Source organism: Python bivittatus, unplaced genomic scaffold (genome assembly GCF_059951505.1).
Source record: "Python bivittatus isolate LINGU-HERP-01145 unplaced genomic scaffold, Pbiv_v1 ctg000590_np1212, whole genome shotgun sequence".
Lineage (NCBI taxonomy): Eukaryota > Metazoa > Chordata > Lepidosauria > Squamata > Pythonidae > Python > Python bivittatus.
The window spans coordinates 7056320-7078546 of NW_028277086.1; the positions used below are offsets into that span (position 1 = coordinate 7056320).

The window sequence follows — 22227 nt, forward strand, 5'->3', positions numbered from 1 at the left end:
CCTCCCTCCCTCCCATTTCCTTCCTTCCTTCCTTCCTTCCTTCCTTCCTTCCTTCCTTCCTTCCTTCCTTCCTTCCTTCCTTCCTCCCTCCCTCCCTCCCTCCCTCCCATTTCCTTCCTTCCTTCCTTCCTTCCTTCCTTCCTTCCTTCCTTCCTTCCTTCCTTCCTTCCTTCCTTTCTTCCTCCCTCCCTCCCTCCCTCCCATTTCCTTCCTTCCTTCCTTCCTTCCTTCCTTCCTTCCTTCCTTCCTTCCTTCCTTCCTTCCTTCCTTCCTTCCTTCCTTCCTTTCTTCCTCCCTCCCTCCCTCCCTCCCTCCCTCCCATTTTCTTCCTTCCTTCCTTCCTTCCTTCCTTCCTTCCTTCCTTCCTTCCTTCCTTCCTTCCTTCCTTCCTTCTCCCCTTTCTGAGGTATTTTAACTTATTGTGCAGTTTATAAACTAGAACAAAATAAACACTCACAGAAAATTACTCTACGGTTTGTTCTGTTCTGCTGCTCGATGTCAGAAGTGCAATTTCATGGGGAACTGCAAATCTAAATGTTCTGGAGAACTCTGGAATGTTCTGTTCCTCCTCTGGATCATCTCAGTCTGGTTGTTCCAGGGCGGTCCATAGGGTTTCTGGACATGAACCAGTTCCCAAACAACTTAATCACAAACTATATTCCATGCTCTCATATATATTGGTTAAAGGAATTTCTCTTTTTTCCTTTAACCTGCTATATCAGTACATTTATTGAACCTGATCCAGTGAATTGTTTATTTCTTATCTACCCTGGGTCTGCATTTGTTCTGTTATGGTTGAAACAAAAAGAGAATTTATTTTTAGGACATCTCCCTTTGTTCCTGTGGACACAACAGAGACCAGGTTCAGCTTCCCTGTTGCGTAATCCCATCAGACCTCAGGAAACCATTCCCTTCCCAGAACAAATTATTGCTCACTTTAACAAAGACAAAATGAGATTGACTAGAGGCATTCCTGTGTAAATGGTCAAGGCAGACCTAATTCACTTCCTTCCCCTAGTTTGGAATGGCTCCCATCCTGCTGGTGTTTCAAAGGGTCTTAAAGTCCTGGATTTACAACCAGGCCTTTGGAAAAGATGACTGATGCCCCTTTCTTCCAAATCCTCTGGGTTTATTTTCTTTGGCATTGTTGTTTGTTTGTCTTGGGCTATTTTTGTGAGTTTTTTTCTATTGTTCTTTGTGTTTTTAATGTTTTAACAATTGTAAACTGCTCAGGGTCACTGGGAGTTGGCATATAAATTTAACAAATTATTGTTGGTTGCACAACCACCCAGCTGTTTAGACTGGATTTGGCATGTTTATCCACCTATCAGGTTCTTGCCAAGGACCTGGGATAGGCAGATGTTGTTGTTTGATGATGTGAAAAGTATCGTCACAGGATGTAAGGTGATCCAAGTAAAGCTGCCTTTTGCAATTGACTGATGGTGATTTTGTCAATGCTGAAGGAGTTCAAGTGGTTAGATTATTATTGTTGTTCTTCACGTTCTTGTTATTATTGAAATTGCAACAAATTGACTGGTCCGTAAAGTTCTAATCCCACCAGGGTTCCTTTACTTGTTAATCAAAGACAATAGTTATTTCCAGCACTGCTGTCACCTCCAGAAACCACAGGTTACCTTAACAATATAACAATTCTCCTTACACAAGCAAACTTCTCTGGAATTCTCTATATCATCCCAAGGTCCTGGCAGCAAAGCAGAGTCCTAGAATTTCCCACTCTACAATTCAAATCCTCATAAAAGGTCTTACCTTACTATCGTTCTTGGTTCTTCTTCTTTTCTAAGACAGAACCCTATATTGGTGACAAATCGATGTACAGTTCAAATGAAGATGCTTACTGAAGAACAAACAGAAAATGTTTAAATTCTGATGAACTGAAAGCATCAGTTACATGGAAGAGGAAAGAGAAATTAATGATTATGTTAATCATTATTAATGTTAATCTGTTATCAGGAACAACTCAAGGAAATGGAGGACTAGCCAATAACTTGAGGTTAGTGTTGACAAAATCAGAATAATTAAGAATAATAAATCATCTTACTCAGGAGGCACACCTTGTCATTTTTTCAAAGGTTAAAAAAAATAACTAGGTTAAGCTTTAACCTATGAATAATTGCTCTCTGATTTAGAGAAGAATAAACAAATAAGCATATTATGAAAAACCTGGAGCCTGGAAGGGAGAAGAATATGTTCTGTCTCTGATTGCACTGAGAGGGAAGACCTGAAGAGGCATTAAATGTATTTGACTGAACCTACTTATGTTGTTTTGTGCAATCCAGAGTGTTGATTCCAAAGATTGGAGATTAACTTGGTTTCCTCATTACTCTTCTGGGTTTTCCAAAGTAGTGATATGCAGAGAAATTATCCTCAGTTTTCCTTCTGTACCAGTTTTTATTCCATCTGATGACATAGAATCTGCTTTCAGTGTCTATTTCCATTCCAGCAAAGATTTCAGTTGTGTTCTTATGGGACGTTTCGTGTTCTTGCACTCATTGGTTGCATTCATTCAATATATATTTACCTGATCACTGAATCAATCTTTTTTTTTTCTGGATTCACACAAAACATTGAATTCTAAATTATCCAAGGTCTGATTTGTACTACACACCAAGGCCCCAAAGACAAGCCAGAGGTAATAATGGGCAGAGTACAAGGTTCATTTCAACCACTTACATTCTATGTTCATGAAGCCAACTTAATATTTGGTGTAAATGTAGCCAAAGGGTCACTAATTGACCTGGTCACATTTGTTGTATGAATACAGCTGCTGAATTACAAAGTGGCTAGGTCTGTGTCTGTGTGAATGATTGGTGTAGATATCCAGTTTTTCACAGTGCAGCACTCTTTTCAGCAGACTGCAAGCTCCATGGTTTCATGAATGAATCATTCTTAGATGAATCAGCTCAACAACTGGAAAGAGAAAGTTCAGGAAATTTTGCTGAAAATTGGGAGTGATGTGTAGGAAACTTCTTGTTCTGGCAGGATGTTGAGGGTGGCTTCTTATTTTATCAAATGAGAATACAGCTTATGAATGTGAATTCTGGTTTCAGCATTTGATGTTTTCTCTCTTCTGCCTTCCTTCTTCCTGTTATATTTCCCTAATTTGTAGTTCCTATGTTTTTGCTCTTTTGAAACTCTGGACTGACTTCACATCTGATGTACAATTTAGCTCAGATTTTTTGCATTCTCCATGAAGACTTGAATACTTTGCTGAAAAGAGAATTCTGACCTTCAGTTCTCTTTTCATCTTGCAAAACCTCCCAAGTGTTCCCCAGTTCAGCAAGAGTCTTATGCGTGCTTCCATTAGATCATGGAGGAGCTCCTCTTGTGGCTGTTTTTCAGATGGGGACAAGTAGGTATTCAGGCAGGCTTCAGACTGATGGAAAGATATGTTACAGGAAACAATATTAGCAGTAGCACCCACTGTGAATCCCAACAATAAAGTTAAATATACTATGGAAAGAAATCCAAAAAGAAGTCTAGAGCCTCTTAAGTATACAACAGAACAAGAACGATGTTTATTTTTCAAGAGGAAACAAAACTGTTACAAGCATGCAAGGCAGTTCATTTTTAGTGTCTGAAGAGATCTATTCTGACATCCATGTAAAAGATGAGAAGGGGATGAGTTCCTCTTGAACTTTGGGTATAACAGTAGGTGCTTGTTTTGATGAACTTGAAGACCATCATATTAGAAAGGAAGTGAGATCATGAGAAAAAATGTGGGGTGTAGAGCCTGCTTCATATAAAGCACTTGACTGTTTACACACAAATTCTATCCATTTTTAATATGAAGTTAGGATGTTAAAAAAAAAAAATCAGTACCAATTCCAGCAGCAGCAAAACTACATAAACTGCCTCATGGATTCTATTGTAACATGGATGGGCAAGCACAGACTAAGTCTCTTAGGATCCCTTTAACCATTTGTATAAAGAAAGATATTTGGGAACATATGCATTTATAGTTGCCTTCTCCCCCCAAAAATGCATCAGTGATTATTCCATTAAATAAGTAGGTAGGGTAGATGGATGGGTGGGTAGATAAATGGATAGATAGATCTAGATTAGATTTAGATAGGCAGATAGAGAAAATACTCAGATTAATGGATCTTGGTTTGGCTGACACCAGATTTGTCAGGATGTTTCCCTCCCCCCATTTGGATTAAATTCTCATTTAACAGACCAATGTCCATTAAAACAAGGGTTTGTCTGTTAAATCAAATGTTTAATGAAAAGGATGCTATATACATCAATTACACAGTTATGCAAATGATAGCAATTGACACAAATGACATGCATTTAGATTTAAATGGGCATTCAGATTTAACAGACATTCCCTAAATGATCCATTAAACTGAGGTTATATACAGTATATATACTGTATCTATTGCGTACTTACATATAAAACTGAAGCAAAATATGTTCTAAATTATGACTATATTAAGGACTGTTGTGCTTAATACTCTGCATGTTAAGAAATTTTCAAACAAAAAATAGGAATTCCATCTTTTTTCAATAATCAGAAAAGTGGATGAAGCAAAATTATTCGTGGACTAGATACTGACTGATCTACAAATCTCTGGTGGGAAATAAGCCATATTGTATTCCACGGGGTTTACACCAGATTAGGTATGTAATAAATGGATGACTTAATTATTATTATTGTTATTTTTTAAAAAATAAGACCGATAGCTGTGTGTCTGTCTATCGGTATGTGGCCGTTTTCTCAGTAAGATCTTATAGGGACTTTTAAAGGCAGACATCCATTGTTGTGCCAGAACAACAGTAATAATGCTACTTTAATGATGGCTAGGTGTTGCTATGAAGACACTATACGTCATGAGTGGGGAAATGGCCTGTGGGGTGAGAGCAAAAATAGATATGGAGCCAGCATTTTCTTTGCAGGGATGCTATAGAAAGTCAACTCCATTATACCCTCACATTTGAGAAAGCTTTTGACACAGGCAAATGTGTGAAAAGTGAACCTTAGCTAACTACCTTCTCTCCAACACCCCCAATGATTAATTTATATAGCATAAAATACACAACACATTTCTACAACTACAACAAATGACTTTCCCTAGGGTATTGTTCCCTTGTTTTGTTTCATCATTTTGTATTTATCTCCAAAATATCTATATTGTATGCATGCTGTTATTTTACGTGCCCCCAAGGAAGAGATGGTTTGCATGGATGCTTTTCTTGTCTGCTTCATAATTTCTCCTCTCTCTTCTCTTCTCTTCTCTTCTCTTCTCTTCTCTTCTCTTCTCTTCTCTTCTCTTCTCTTCTCTTCTCTTCTCTTCTCCTCTCCTCTCCTCTCCTCTCCTCTCCTCTCCTCTCCTCTCCTCTCCTCTCCTCTCCTCTCCCTCATGCCTGTAAAAGAATGATGGAGAGAAATACCAAATCAACAACACAAAGCAATCAAAATATTGAAACCAACTGTGGGGAAAAAAGATATAATTTTTTGTCTGCTTCCCAGGGCCAAACGCTTCCCTTTGTTTTAGACAGTATGTGCTTCTACAAGGAAGTTGACCTTCATGAGGAGAGTCTTTAGTTCCTGCTCCTTCTCAGAGGCTAGCAGAAAGATCTCTTCAGCAAATGTGATATGCATAATTCCAAATTATGGAGATTTATATGGGATAATGATCTTTCTCTTCAAGTCCAAAGACATTGGATGTTCCTCTGGGTGTAGATGTTTCATAAAATGTACATTTAAGAATTTCTGTTAGAAATTGTGGAATGCTGATCTCTGGAAAAACCACCCAAGTATGATTTCATTCCATGCGTATTTAGCCTTCTACCAAAGAACAGTTAATCACTTTCTCTTAAAATAAATAACATTATTCATGTCACCATGACATGGATGTAAAGTCTGTCATTAAGGAATCATTACAAGCCATTACTTTATCTTGAGCCTTGAAGCTAAAAGGCCCAATAATTGTTATTGCTAATAAAAGTAACTGCTATAGTTCCACAGTTTGAAACAGAAATTTATATAGTGAGAAGGCTTTGCTGCCATTTACTTACCCAACTATTCTAATAACCATATAACTGCATTAGAATTTGAGAAAGTATAGATTATAGAGATTAAATCCCAAAGCACGGCCTCATGTTCTGGAGGCAGAACAATTATATCCCTTCTCTCTCTCCACGAACAAAAGCAGAAAGTTCTCAGGAACAAGTTAAATTGACATGAAAGACATTAATTACGATTGCCACCACTGTTCTCCAGATATGCAGTTCTGCTGTCTGAAGGTGGTCAGCTGAATGTAGGGGAATGAATACCGTGGGTCGGAAGAGGGAATAATGCAGCTCTCTTTTCTTTTATGGCATTGAAATATGCCATGTCATGTAGAGCAAGAGGAGGAGAAGTGCAGATCCAATTAACATCTGGGGTTCTTAGAAGGCTATCGGGAAGAAGAGTTAAGCTATGCAATCTAACCTAACCCATGTTTTTCTTTTCCAGATTAGATCAATCCCTGGGCTTCCAGCCCTGCCAACTTTTAATTTATCCTCCAAATGCATCTTCTCCACCCCGTCAGAGTTCAAGCCAGCCTCCACTCTTCGTTTATCTGTAAGCTTTGACAATCACAGTGAGAAAGAACAGAAGGACTCACCTTTGTAGAATAAGCTTGTTCTTAGTATCTTTCTGGGTTTCCTCCCTTCTGAGCTAATTACCAATTCCATAATTGGACTTAGGGATGGATCAGAAATATTTCAGGTAAATCAATCAATCAATCATTTCTTTCATTTCCATTTCAATGAGTGGATGGGTTTTTGCAGAGACCAAGGGAAAGCCAATTCTGATAATGTCGCATCATACATTGTTTTTGGTAGTTGTTACAGAGGAGACCTAGGGGAGAAACAGGCCTCTGCTGTGACAACCTGTTAGGTCTCAAGGAAGCCACGAGGAGTGCGCTGGCTGAAGCTAAAATGAGTTGCAATTAAATTAAAGCCCATGTGGTCTGTTGCTATAGTGACAGTCCATGGTTTCATTCTTTAATAGCTCTTCCGTGTTTAAATTTCATTCTCTCTATTGTTCTTTAGATTTAGAACCAGTAATGGTCATGCCCAAACAATTCATAAACTATCTGCGAATATTTGCAGGAAGGGGAATTCAGAGACCAGCAAAAGACATCAGACATGCATCCCAAAAGTCTGGAAGCTGTGCACCATTCTGTCTGCAATGTTCCCCACACAATTTAATTTAATTTAATTTTTTATTTTTATTTTATTTTATTCATCAGTTCCTTCTCCTTTGCCATGAGTCTTCAGTTCACCTTACCTCCCAGAAGCCTCAAGATGTCCAACTTCTAACTTAGGAAGGGCCAAGCTGTATCGCTTTTGTTCCTCACATTTTTTCCCACAGCTTTCTCCAACAAGCTACAGTGGGCCACAGATCTAAACCAAGTTATCTGACCTTCCCTTGGCAACTTTGGCCACCTCATGATCCAAAGCCATGTTCAGAATAAGCCAGATCTTGATTTACTTTGTATCAGGTACCTTGGCCACAGCCATAAAATCAGGGACAATTTGTCTTGGAAAAACATCTCTTTTATAGCTCAGCTTTCTTTTTTACTCCTTCTTAGTTGAGGCCACAATGGATAAATGCTGTTTTCTGTCCCAGATAGATCTAAATACATGCTGCTCAGTACTACTCTTGCCAGCCTATATAGTAGAAAAGTTTAAAATAATAATAATAATAATAATAATAATATTAATAATAATATGATGATGATGATGATGACGATGATGATGATGATGATGATGATGATGATAAGTTCAATCCATTTCGGAAGGTGATCACTGTGGGGAAAAAGTGTTGGAGGAAAGAGTGGTTTATCCACTGCCTTGAAATCCCAGCGGAAACAGAATATATAAATCTAACCAATAAAGGAATAAATATCAAAGACATGAACTTTGTGTTCTTCTGTGTCCTTAAAAAAAAAGAAGGTCCGATGCTGTAAAGAACAATATTGTATAGGTACCTGGAATGTAAGATCTATGAACCAAGGCAAGCTGGATGTGGTCAAACATGAGATGACAAGATTGAACATCGACATCTTGGGAATCAGCAAATTGAAATGGACGGGAATGGGTGAATTTAATTCAGGTGACCGTTATATCTATTACTGTGGGCAAGAAACCCTTAGAAGAAATGGAGTTGCACTCATAGTCAATAAGAGAGTGGGAAAGGCAGTAATGGGGTACAACCTCAAAAACGACAGAATGATCTCAGTGCGAATCCAAGGCAAATCATTCAACATCACAGTCATCCACGTCTATGCCCCAACCACTGATGCTGAAGAAGCTGAAGCTGAACAGTTCTATGGAGACCTACAACACCTTCTAGAACTAGTACCAAAAAAAGATGTCCTTTTCATCATAGGGGATTGGAATGCTAAAGTAGGAAGTCAAGGAGTAATCGGAGTAACAGGCAAGTTTGGCCTTGGAGTACAAAATTAAGCAGGGCAAAGGCTAATAGAGTTCTGTCAAGAGAACAAGCTAGTCACAGCAAACACTCTTTTCCAACAACACAAGAGACGACTCTACACATGGACATCACCAGATGGTCAATACCGAAACCAGATTGATTATATACTTTGCAGCCAAAGATGGAGAAGCTCTATACAGACAGCAAAAGCAAGACCAGGAGCTGACTGTGGCTCAGATCATGAGCTTCTTACTGCAAAATTTAGGCTTAAATTGAAGAACGTAGGGAAAACCACTAGGCCATTCAGGTATGACTTAGATCATATTCCTTGTGAGCACACAGTGAAGGTGATGAATAGATTTAGAGGATTAGATTTGGTAGACAGAGTGCCTGAAGAACTATGGATGGAGGTCCGTAACATTGTACAGGAGGCAGCAACTAAAACCATCCCAAAGAAAAAGAACTGCAAGAAAGCAAAATGGCTGTCTGATGAGGCATTACAAATAGCTGTGGAAAGAAGGAATGTGAAAAGCAAGGGTGAAAGGGAAAGATATAAGCAACTGAATGCAGAATTCCAGGGAATAGCAAGGAGAGATAAGAAGGCCTTCTTAAATGAACAATGCAAAGAAATCGAGGAAAACAATAGAATGGGGAAGACTAGAGACCTCTTCAAGAAAATTGGAGATATGAAAAGAATGTTTAGTGCAAAGATGGGCATGATAAAGGACAAAAAAGGCAGGGACCTAACAGAAGCAGAAGAGATTAAGAAGAGGTGTCAGGAATACACAGAAGAACTATACAAGAAAGATCTTAATGTCCCTGATGTCCACGCTGGTGTGATCACTGACCTTGAGCCAGACATCCTAGAGAGTGAAGTCAAGTGGGCCTTAGGAAGCATTGCTAACAACAAAGCTAGTGCAGATGACAGTATTCCAGCTGAGTTATTTAAAATACTAAAAGACGATGGTGTTAAAGTGCTGCACTCAATATGCCAGCAAGTTTGGAAAACTCAACAGTGGCCACGAGATTGGAAAAGGTCAGTTTATGTTCCAATTCCAAAGAAGGGGAATGCCAAAGAATGCTCAAACTATCGCACAATTGCACTCATTTCACATGCTAGCAAGGTTATGCTCAAAATCCTACAAGCTAGGCTTCAGCAGTATGTGAACCGAGAACTACCAGATGTACAAGCTGGGTTTTGAAGAGGCAGAGGAACTAGAGATCAAATTGCCAACATTCATTGGATCATGGAAAAAGCACGAGAGTTCCAGAAAAACATCTACTTCTGCTTCATTGACTATGCAAAAGCCTTTGATTGTGTGGATCACAACAAACTGTGGCAAATTCTTAAAGCGATGTGGGTACCAGACCACCTTTCCTGTCTCCTGAGAAATTTGTATGCAGACCAAGAAGCAACACTTAGAACCGGTCATGGAACAACCGATTGGTTCAAAATAGGGAAAGGAGTAAGACAAGGCTGTATACTGTCACCCTGCTTATTTAACCTATATGCAGAGTACATCATGAGAAACGCCAGGGTGGAAGAATCACAAGCCAGAATTAAGTTTGTCATCTTAAAACATCAACAACCTCAGATATGCAGATGATACCACCCTAATAGCAGAAAGTGAAGAAGAACTAAAAAGCCTCTTGATGAGGGTGAAAGACGAGAGTGAGAAAGCTGGCTTGAAACTCAACATTAAAAAAACTAAGATCATGGCATCTGGACCCATCAATTCCTGGCAAATAGAAGGGGATGGAATGGAAGCAGGAACAGACTTCATTTATTTGGGCTCCAAGATCACCGCAGACGGAGACTGCAGCCATGAAATTAAAAGACGCTTGCTCCTTGGGAGGAAAGCTATGGCAAGCCTAGATAGCATATTAAAAAGCAGAGACGTCACCTTGCCGACAAAGATCCGCATAGTCAAAACTATGGTTTTTCCAGTAGTAATGTATGGCTGTGAGAGCTGGACCATAAAGAAGGCTGAGCGCCGAAGAATTAACGCCTTTGAACTGTGGTGCGGGAGAAGACTCTTGAGAGTCCCCTGGACTGCTAGGAGGTCAAACCAGTCAATCTTAAACGAAATCAACCCTGATTGCTCATTGGAAGGATTGATAATGAAGCTCAAGCTCAGATACTTTGGTCACCTAACGCGAAGAGAGGACTCTTTGGAGAAGACCCTGATGCTGGGAAAGATTGAAGGCAAAAGGAGAAGAGGATGGCAGAGGAAGAGATGGTTAGATAGCATCACTGAAGCAATGAGCATGAAACTGAGGAAACTCAGGGAGGCAGTGAAGGACAGGAAGGCCTGGCGCGATGCACTTCATGGGGTCACGAAGAGTCGGACACAATGACTGAACAACTCCTTCCTTCGTTCCTTCCTTCCTTCCTTCCTTCCTTCCTTCCTTCCTTCCTTCCTTCCTTCCTTCCTCTTCCAACAATCTTTGGATTACGGCTAACAAATCTAGGCCTAAAAAAGCCAGATGATCAGCAGGTGGAAAAAAAAGAGTTAGAATTTACTGCATGTCTTCACTACCATCTAAGGGGTATTTGGATTTTTACAGCGAAACCTGGTCGTACAGATAAATAAAAATAAAATAAATTGGTATGAATGGGGAAAAAAAGCCTTTCTGTGCAAAACAAGAGCCAAATATATATTCCTAAATGGGATCTTGAAGTTGGAATTGTGTATAACCAATCTATTATCTTTACTGGTAAGCTTACATCAAAATATCTAGGGCACATACTGTAACTCAGTGGCTGCAGACAAATAACAATGGGAACCAGGGTAATCTAAGAGGTGCGTTGACACAAGCAAATAACATAGGTTAAAAGCAACCTTGGTTCATTTTTTGTGGCTTAATGTTTGGGGAAAACCCAACCCATTTGCTAAGTGTATGGGTCAATGTATTATGCAAAGCCAGGGAAGGGAAGGGAAGGGAAGGGAAGGGAAGGGAAGGGAAGGGAAGGGAAGGGAAGGGAAGGGAAGGGAAGGGAAGGGAAGGGAAGGGAAGGGAAGGGAAGGGAAGGGAAGGGGTCTCTTTTTCCTACTCCTTCTCATACAAACCTTTCCAAGCATTCTCAGACCAGGTATGCAAATGCATGTTGAGGGTTTGCTGAAATGAAGAAACTGTTCCTGTGTACATCATCACTCACAGCACTTGTTTATCACATGCCCAAAAGCAGCCATGGTCTAACTTGATGGGAATCCATAATACACAACTGTCAATTCAATAACCCTCCATAGAGACCCACCATAGCTTTGTAGAACAAAAAGGCAGCTTATAGCTTCATAGGGTAGATGCCATGCAGCTTCACAGTATTATTTGGATCAATTTTTAATAGGACAGCTGTAATGTCTCTGTGTGCAATCTTTCAATGTTTTGTTTAGTTATCTACAAAGTCTGCAATACAATTTTCATTATAAGGTCAATTCTCCATACCAGTTCATGTCTATATCCAAGGTGCCCCACCTATTTTCAAACTTTAGTTGTCTCTGTTTCTCTTCCTTATGTTCAACATACTTCTTGATATTAATATTTAATATGGACAGACATCAGATTTGGTTAAATCCAGAATATAGAACTGAAAGGAATGTTTTCACTCTGGATCTGTGGCTCTACCAGAGATTCTTCTGAAGTGATCTTAGCTGAACTGCAGAAAGGAAAGAAACTGTGTTTGCGGTCACTCCATAAAATGCTGGTATGGGAAAAGGGATTTAAAAAGTCAGATGACTAATTGGTCCATGTTCTAATTACAGGAAAATGTGGCCAATACAGAAAAAGTTTGACCTGGATTTTTTTGACATCTTCATCTTTTTGCAGACAATGCACAGTCCCATATATTTATCTGCTTTTGGATTTTGAATCTTAGCTTACTGTTTGGTTGCAGCCTGGTCAAAATCATTTGAGTTGAAGAAAAAGGGGCAAAATTCACACTTTTCCAGCCATGCACAGGACAACCATGTCATTTTTACTCCATTGTTCATACAATGACATTGCTGCATTGCCAATTGTTTAGGGAAATTTGCTCATTAGTTATTCCCAGTTCAATTCCTGTCTTCCGGAACTTCATGAGAGTGCATTTCATATTCAGTTGTTCAATTTTCTTTTTTCAGTTCATTAATTTGAACAGTAATCTCATCCTTTTCAGCACAGAGCCACTATTGTGCATTGTCTGGGTGAAACAGTCTACCGATAAATCCAATAAAGTCATTTCCCTTCTTCCAGCTATTTCACTTATGAAATACACATTACTTTAATCTCCAATGGACTAGGATGGACCTGCTGAAAATGCACTTGAAATGTCCTGCAAATAATGTGACTGTACTTGTAAGTGTTCTGAAAGCTATTTACATTTGCTAAAAGAAGTTTAGGTTTAACACTTCCTCGGCTAAATAACAGAAGACATCCAGTAGAGGACATTAGATTCCAGTTGGGATAGAAACATATCCAGATGGAGTTCTGTCCCATGTTCTTCAGTCTTTCTGCACAAGATGTTTTTTCTCAAATTTCACTCAAATATCCCAATTCAGTATGCATATATAGAATGGATCAGTGCGTGCAGCTTTGATGAGATAAACTGCTCTGTGTGTGTGTGTGTGTGTGTGAGAGAGAGAGAGAGAGAGAGAGAGCCCCCCCCCCCCGTGTGTATGTTTTAAACTTGTTTCTAAACAAGCTACACCATTTGGGGATAATTTGCCAATTGTGCACAACATGCATGCACACTTGTGGGTTGTCTCCAGGCTGTACACATTTTTGTATTCTCTTTCTCCTGGTGTGCACAGCAGTTTTCTCCATATTACAATATGGCTGTGCATATTTCCTCTGTAAGATAAGTATCGTTTCTTGATTTTCTTTAACACTGCCATTTTAGCACCATTTCCCCCCACTTGAACTGCTTGATGCATTTCAGATTTCTAGGAAGTGTAGACTCTGGAATGAAACCTGCTGTAGTTCATCTGCAAGCTCAGGATAAGTAAATTAAGAAAGTTGGTATAACAATTTGAAGGAAGTATAATTGTCTTTCAATCCTAGCTTTGGTTGGACCAGTAAATTTCTTATGGATAAATTTGGTGAACCAATCCAGGATGTTTCTCCATATGGATTTCATCTGAAAGTCCACAGTGAAGATAAGTTGATACAATCCAGGCCTACATTCAATGTCTCTTGTCTAGACTGAGGAACAGCTACTTCTAACACTCCTATATTTGCAAATTGTTGTGGTCTGAAGGGTTCCAAAATAGAAAGGATAATACTAAACATTGTGAATGAATCCAATTTCATTGCACGCAACTATTAAGTTGGCCAAAGAGAAAATGGATTTCTACCACCAAAGTTCATACCCTTATTTTAACAATTCTTGTTCAGACAGCAAATATTGACAGACATTCCTCAGATGTTTGCAAAATAAAATATGCAAGGGAAGTAAGTATTTTACAAGCCATCTGCTCAAGACTACATCTTAAGGATGTACTTTAAAGCATTAAAGAGAAGTAAATGCATTTTCTACTGTAAACACAGATGGAAGAAAGAAAGCCTTTAACATTCTATTACTTATTGTGCAGGCTATTTTTTTTTAAGTTCCTTAGATATGGTGTTTCTAAGTCTGCATTTCAATATTTATCTAATCTTGAATTTAAGATAGTTTAAGAGACTATAAAGATTTAACTGTGCAAATCTTTGAAGGAAAGGCTCTGTCTGATGAAGGTTCAAACAAGCATCCTGTCAGAATTGCTTTGCAAAGCAACGTGGTCTTCTCATAGTCTTCTTACTTTTCCAGAGTGAAGCACAAGCTTATGATGGATAGTAACAGAGAGCAAGGCTATCAGGAAGGAGAGGGTGCATTCCAGGAAGGGAAAGGAGACGAAAGACAACACAGTCTGCAGGAGGAGCATGGGAAGCATACAAGGTTCAAGACAGCCACTCCCTAGAATCTCCCAGGGTAGATCCACTAGTTTCAGTAGTATAGATTTATTCTGGCAAGATTCTTTCTATAAGGTGTAAGCAACAAAGGAATTGAACTCAACTGGACTGTTTCACCATTGTTCTTGGGCTGGGCCTGACAGAGGCTGCTCCTTGCTCTGCTTTGGAGACCTTCTCAGCTTTTCTTGCAGAGCTAACATTACGGGAGGAGATTGGAGATCCAAATGCTTCAAGGTAGTGTGGTTTTGTCCAATGCAGTCCTGCAATGCAGGACAAAAGAAGACAGCTTGTACTATTCTTTATAGAGACCCAAGGCCTTCTAAACTGTGTGGCTTCAGCATATACTGTTTCTCCATGGTACATGCTGAAGCCACCCAGCCTGTTAGACCTTTGGCCAGCACTGGAGGAGGCTGAGAATATCTCCTGGTCTGAAACAATTTGAGGCCATCCAAAATGCCTTCTCTTAGGGAACTGTATCATTTAATAAAGTACATCACAACATTTCCACCACAGCACAAATGTCTTTCTCAGAGTAAATCTCTGCCTTTTGCATAGGTTGAATGAAGGAATCATAGAGAAGAAGGATGGCAAAATCAGGCACACATGGTTGGAAAAATGTTGAATCCACCATTACGTGACAGGTAAAACCCCATTTCCAGACTCCTTTTCCTTGTGACACCTACCTCTCGTATGTGTTACACTACAAACCAATCAACCCAAGCCTTAAGCCATACTGATAAGGGATGATGGTTGCTGGCACTATTTATTTGTAGGGCCTTAAGTTCAGAAGGAAGTCCTGAAGGAATAGGTTAGGGACAGATCGTCATGTCACAGAATGCTAAGAGATGATGTGGACTTGTTGGGACATAATCAGTCAGGCTGTGGAGGTTGTTTTAGCATTACTCTTGGAGTGAACTAAAAGCTAAACTAAAACAAAACCAAAATATAAGGAAGGTTATGCAGAAGTTGTGAAACTGATTAGGATAATTGGTTTCAGCAGTAGTCAGTCTGTGAACTTCGAGTTGCCCATTTTAACCTGGGCTAATCTCAGATAATAAGCAGGACCTGTCCTGATACCTAATCAGATGGGTGATCACAAGGAAATGTGAGGCCCATAGGTTAGATTGGGATTTTTTTTTTAAAGGCACATCCTAAATAAATAAATATTGTTGCCAAGAGCATTAATGAATATGGTCATGAAATCAACCAGGAATCAAGCTCAAATGAAGGACACTTGGCTTTAGCTCCATTGAAGGAGGCAACATTCAGGCAACTTGCTTGATCCCAGAAAAGTTAAACAGGATCAGATCTGTTTAGTACTTGAATGGGAGACCATGAATGCAGATTAGACTGCATAGTTGAAAAAACTACCTTGGAAAGTACAAACTATTTCTGTAATGTTGCCTGGAAAAATTGCAGTTTCATCTCTCAAGAGCTGGGCTTGACTGAAGGGTATCTTGGATGGCCAATTTCTCAGTTGGACATTGACAGAAAATAGATAAATAAATGAGAGATAGAGATAGAGATAGAGATAGAGATAGAGATAGAGATAGAGATAGAGATAGAGATAGAGATAGAGAGAATTTGAAATCAAGACGCCAACTTTGGAGAACTCACATTGAACATGGTTGGCAAAGTGAGCAGGGCAATTGAGCTATCTAAATTTCTTAGTTGAAGTATGTTTAACTGAACAGCATGGGGATTTTATCTAAATAGCAACAACCTTCTTTTGTTGCTGTCTATTGAGTTCTCATGTCAAAAATTGATCAGAAAGACTCTTACATTAAATTATGCTACTGAGAGAAAGGTGAAAGATTTAATTGCAGAAATGTTTTGAGTGTGCATCTGTACGTGAAACACAAATTGAAGGGGAGGAGGAATGAGTAAAAGGGATATTTAATCAGTGGCAAGAATAAAAGTTTTCATTCAGAGCTCACAATAATTTCCTCCATGAAACAACAGAAGGGAGAGTGTGGAAGAGATAAATAAAGCAGAAATAATAATAATAATAATAATAATAATAATAATAATAATAACAACAACAACAACAACAACAACAACAACAACATGCCCTTCATCCACACAGCAATGTTGAAATGTTGACAGACTCTACTTATCAAGGAGCACAGGTGGGCGTGGAATGTTACGAGTACACCAGACAGTTGAAGAAGAAAAAAGGGCATTGGAAGAATATCTGAAGGACAGCGAAGAAGATGCACTGAAACTAGTACACCATGAAGGCTTACTGAATACCAAAGAGACCAAACTGGCCTGCAAGAAAGACCAAATGAAGAAGAGAAAAGAGACATGACAAGGCAAAGTATTACATGGCCAGTACACAAAAAAACTAGCAGGCAAAGTCGATAACAACAAGACCTGGCAGTGGCTAAGAGCAGGAAAGTTGAAGAAAGAGACAGAGGGGCTAATTCTGGCTGCATAAGACCAAGCCTTAAGAACAAATGCAAACAAAGCCAGAATTAAGAAGACAGCAACAGACAGCAAACGCCACCTCTGCAAAGAAGCTGAAGAAACAGTGGACCTCCTAGTCAGCTGCTGCAAGAAGATCACACAGACTGACTACAGACAACAGCATGACAAAGTCGCAAGAATGGTGCATTGGCATATCTGCAAGAAGTACCATTTGCCTGCAAGCAAGAACTGGTAGGACCACAAAACAGGCAAAGTAACAGAAAATAAAGAAGCTAAAATGCTCTGGGACTTTAGAATTCAAACAGACAAAGCACCTGCCACACAACACTCCAACTTAACAATTGTTGATAAGAAAGACAAAAGTCTGGATAGTGGACATTGCAATACCTGGAGACAGCAGAAGAGAAGAGAAAGGACTGGAGAAAATCACAAAATATAAAGACCTGCAAATAAAAGTAGAATGACTATGGGAAAAGAAATCAAAGGTAGTACCAATAGTTACAGGCACGTTAGGTGCAATCCGAAAACATCTGGAGCACCACTTGAAGACCATCAGCATTGACAAAAATCACCATCAGTCAATTGCAAAAGGCACCTTTACTAGGAACAGCTTATATCCTGTGCTGATAACTTTACCACAATCAAACAATAACATCTGCCTATCCCAGGTCCGTGGGAAGGACTCAATAGGTGGATAAAAATGCCAAATCCAGTCTAAACATCCGGCTGACTGTGCGACCAACAACAATAATATACTGTTGAGATGATACAGTAACAGAGTTAGATTTGGTCATAAGTAGTAGGCAGTAGGCAGCTTACAAAGGTGCCTGGCTCCATTCGTGCCTTATTGTCTACTTAAAGGTCAACCAAAAGGCTGAAGCATAGAGTGAAAAATCAATTGTCCATGCACTGCTCTGCATAAAAGTTGTCACCGACAAACAATTTGGAAGGGAAAACACCACAAAGAGGGCTTTGTGGGACAGCTTGACAATAGCACATCCTCACCTTGGCCATGTCCAATCTGAACAATGATTGTCCTTGTTGCATCATGTCATCATTGCTCCTCCACTCTGCATAAAAATACTATCCATGAGAAATCAGCAGAAAAGAAGCCATGTGGTTTGTTGGTTTATTTATTCATTCATTCATCAAATGTATATGATTTGTCTCCTTGGACTGGATAACCTTGCACAATATTTTCTTTCCAGGCCAATATTCACAAATGATGCCCATAATGAGGAACATGATCTGCAGGTAAACATAAACTGATTGATTGATTGATTGATTGATTGATTGATTGATTGCCTGTCCAATTCTTATAGAACTCTGAATTGCTTACAACTAAGAACACACACACATACATTAAAAAAATATAACAGACCAGAAGAGCAAAGTAATAAAAACCAGATCAAAACAAAACAAAACAACAAAAAGGGGGCTTCACAATCCCCTTGTCCCCCAGACCTGGGAGAACAACGAGATCTTTAATAGTTTCCTGAATGACATAAGGATCAGAGCTATGTGAATCTCTATGGGGAGATTGTTCCATAGCTAGGAATTACAGCAGAAACTGCAGGATTTCTGGGTCCTGCAAGATGGCATTTTGTAACTGACATGACCCAGAGTGCACCTACCCTGCTGGACCAAACCAGACAGGCAGAGATTATTGGAGATGGGTGGTCCCTCGGTCAGGTCCGATGCCTTGAAGGGCTTTATAGGTGACAACCAGCATCTTGAATTGCACCCGGGAGCCAATTGGTCATCAGTGCAGCTTGTGAAGCAGTGGGGTGATGTGCCCTTAACTACCCATCCCCATCACTGTCCATGCCACTGCATTCTGGACCAGCTGTAACTTCTGGATGGTCTTCAAGGATAGTCCCAAATAGAGTGCATTACTCAGGAAATTATCATTTTTTAAAAAAAAGAGCAGAATTAGAAATATTACTGCCCCCCCGCCCCCCCCCCATTCTTAATTAGCAATATTGTTGCCCAATCATCTGACTTGAAAAGCCTGGAGTTCTGGTGGGTAGCTGCGATTCTCTTGCTGGGAAGTCTTCTCCCTTGCCCAGAAAAATTGCAAAATTAAGAGCTAGGAGTGAGTATCTTGGGGCTTCTAGAATAGGACGATGCTGAGCATCTTCACAAATTTGGAAGATTCCCCCTCTCAGTAGTGAATTCAGAGAGCATTCATAGCTTCCTACCAGTGCTCAAAATGTGCTCACTTGTGGGGCACTGCAGATGACTAGAGTGATCATACTGCAAGGAAGCAATAGAAAAAGGTGAGAAAACTTCACTGTAGTGAATAAACTTGGCAAGTTAGTAGAATGTATCTTGTTCCAAAAAAATAGAGGAATAACCAAAAGCTTGCTTGCTTGCTTGCTTGCTTGCTTGCTTGCTTGCTTGCTTGCTTGCTTGCTTGATTTATTTATTTATTTATTTATTTATTTATTTATTTATCAATCAATCAATCAATCAATCAATCAATCAAAATTGTATGGCTGCCTGTCTATCAGAAGGAACTCTGGGAGGCGACAAGAATAAAAACACAGAAGAATAAGAGGAAAAAAAAATATTGCCCACTTCACCAAGGATGATAGCTTCCGAAAGCAAGCTGCAGACCTCTAAAAAAGGCAAGTATTAGTAGTGATTGAAACTTTATTTACTCTGACATGTGTTGGGAAATAGACTCTGCCAAGCATGATCCTTTCAGGAAATTCTTACTTCTCTGGTGGACAAGTTTGTCCTTCAGAAGGTTGAAGAAAACACAAAAGAATCAATTATTCTTGAGGAAGTGGAAGTAGCAGAAACATTTTGGAAAAGGGGCCATCTAATACTGAGGTCTTTGATTGTAAAGGAAACTCATTCTGAGCTTAGTCAAAGGTGACTTGTGGACTTCAGAAAAATGGATTTTAATAAACTCAGGAAAATGATGACTGGGATTCCATGACAAAAGAAGCTAGTGAGAAAAGAAGCTCAAGATTTTGTGGGACCACTGTTTCTGCATGCCCCACCAGAACTAAAAGGGAGGGCATACTCTGGGTCCCTCCTTTAAGCAAAGTCATCTTGCTGGACCCACAAGTCATGCCTTCTCTGTATTGTCGAAGGCTTTCACGGCCGGCATACGATGGCTGGTGTGGGTCTTCCGGGCTGTGTGGCCGTGTTCAGGATAAAAGAACACAAAAGGCACTGCAGACTACAGCAACCAGAAAAATCTGCAGTAGCTGAACATGCTCTCAAGCACACTGGACACAAAATCCTATTTGAAAACACAGAGATACTGGACAACACCAACAGCCACTATACCAGGCTATACCGGGAAGCCATTGAGATTGACAAACACCAGCATAGTTTCAATAAAAAAGAGGAGAGTCTAAAAATCAACAAAACCTGGCTACCAATCCTGAAGAAAAATACAGCCTGTAAAAGGTCAACGAACTCAGCTCAACCACCAGGACATGTGAACAGTTCACACAATGAACTTGCTAATCACCCCCAGCAGCCCCTCGTTAACAATTCAATAGAAGAAAAACCCTGCCTAATTCCCAGGAAGATACACACAGATGGTGACACCAAAACAAGCAGCCACTCAGTAACCCAACCCCCCCACACACACCCAATCCCCCCCTTTACCCCCCCAGATCTCTATAAATACCCACAAAAGGGTCACATCACCCTGGGCACAGAGAGAACTGCTCCTGTCTGTGCTCCTGCACTCTGAAGATGCAGGTCACAGGTGCTGGCGAAATGTTAGGAAACAACACTTCAAGAACACGGCCACACAGCCCGGAAGACCCACACCACCCATCATGCCTTCTCTGTTGCAGTGCCTGCCTGACCTGTGGAATAGCATCCTTCTGATGACCCCTATGGCCCCAACCTTGTTAACCTTTCCTAACTCTTTAAAGACCTGGTTGTTCCCCTAGACATTTGGGGCAGGAGGTTTAACAAGCTCTGCTGGTTGATTGTTTTTTTTATTCTTCTTTTCTGTAATTGGAATGATTTTGTGATCTTAGATATTTGTTGTTTGGATGGCTCATTTTTTCTTGTTGATTTTTATCCTTGTACTCGGCCCAGAGTCATTACCATGAGATGGGTGGCTGTATCAATAAACCATATCAATAAACTATAAACCAGTATTTCTTAATTAAACTTTTTCTCCCAGGACCCCTTCCTATTTTTAAAAGTTATGGAGGACCCCAAAAGAGCTTTTGTCTGCATGGGTTATATTTATCAACATTTGTATTAAAAATTAAAATGGATGTATTTGCTGCTGTTACCACTTCTCAAGATTGTTAGATGGGATTTTAATATTGTATTATTTTTCAATAAATACACTGCAGACTAGCACTTGGTAGAGGAGCCATGAAAGCTGTGATGTGTCTATACCTACAAAGATCAGAATTGTGCAAGCCATGGTGTTCCCTGTGACACTCTATGGAAGTGAAAGTTGGACTTTGAAGAAGCAGGATAGGAAGAGTCTTGATGCTGTTGAACTTTGGTGTTGGAAAAGACTCCTGAAGGACAACCAAGAAAACAAACCGATGGATCATCAAACCAATCAACCAGGGTTCTCACTCAAGGCACAAATGGTCAGACTCAAATTATCCTATTTTGAAGACATGCCAAGACCCAGGTCTCTGGAGAAGCCTCTAATGCTGGAAAAGGTGGAAGAAAAGAGAAGAATGGGACAGCTAGCACCAAGGTGTATGGACTCAGTTACAATGGTGATGGGGACAACATTAGAAGACCTGAAAGATCAGGTTAGGGATCTATGTGGCTGCTAGGAGTCAACAATGACTTGATAGCACATAATCAATCAATCAATCAATTGTTTTTCAATATAGATTGGCAAATAATTTTGATTTCATGGACCCCTGAGAGGGTCTTGGGGGATCCCCAGAGGTCCTAGGGCCACAATTTAAAGAACACTGCTATAAACTGTAAACTAAGTAAATAAATAAGGAGGAAATCTTATAAAAGGAGTTACTAAAAGCATGATTACAAACAATTCCAATGAGCACAGGAAAACCCCAATACTGAAGATCTGAAAAAGTTATCTCTATCTCTATCTCTATCTCTGTCTTTATCTCTATCATCTCCAGAAGAATTGGTGTCTGGAAGCAAAAGGTGAGAATGAGCTGACATTGGTGAAGGATGCTAAGAACCAGAACCAAGGCGTATGATGCATTCAGAATAAAAGAAATAGGAAATAATAAGTACTGTATACCGGCCTCAGTAAAGAGAAACAAATGCTCACAGGTAACAAAGAAAAGACAGAACTGTTCATCCTATATTTTGGTTCAGTGTTCTGCAACAACAACAACATATTCCACCAGGAAATTGTGAAGAATAAGATAAAGACTGAAATTTGAGATGATAGAAACACGGCCAGGGAATATTTATTTACTGTGAATGAATTT

The 22227-nt window shown here is 39.7% G+C and overlaps 2 long non-coding RNA genes across 4 annotated transcripts in view; one reads left to right on the forward strand and one right to left on the reverse strand.

Annotated features, from left to right (window-relative positions):
* Window positions 1–1910, reverse strand: part of LOC112542791 (uncharacterized) — a 45219-nt gene extending 43309 nt beyond the window's left edge. For all 3 annotated transcript variants that reach the window (XR_015797550.1, XR_003086378.2, XR_003086377.2), the window contains exon 1: window positions 1768–1910. This is a non-coding gene — a long non-coding RNA (uncharacterized LOC112542791). The remainder of the gene's footprint in view (window positions 1–1767) is intronic.
* LOC148214747 (uncharacterized) lies at window positions 1884–6617 on the forward strand. Its single transcript, XR_015797551.1, has 3 exons — window positions 1884–2011; window positions 4539–4644; window positions 6482–6617. It is a non-coding gene; the product is annotated as an uncharacterized LOC148214747 (long non-coding RNA).
* The last annotated feature ends 15610 nt before the right edge of the window (window positions 6618–22227 follow it).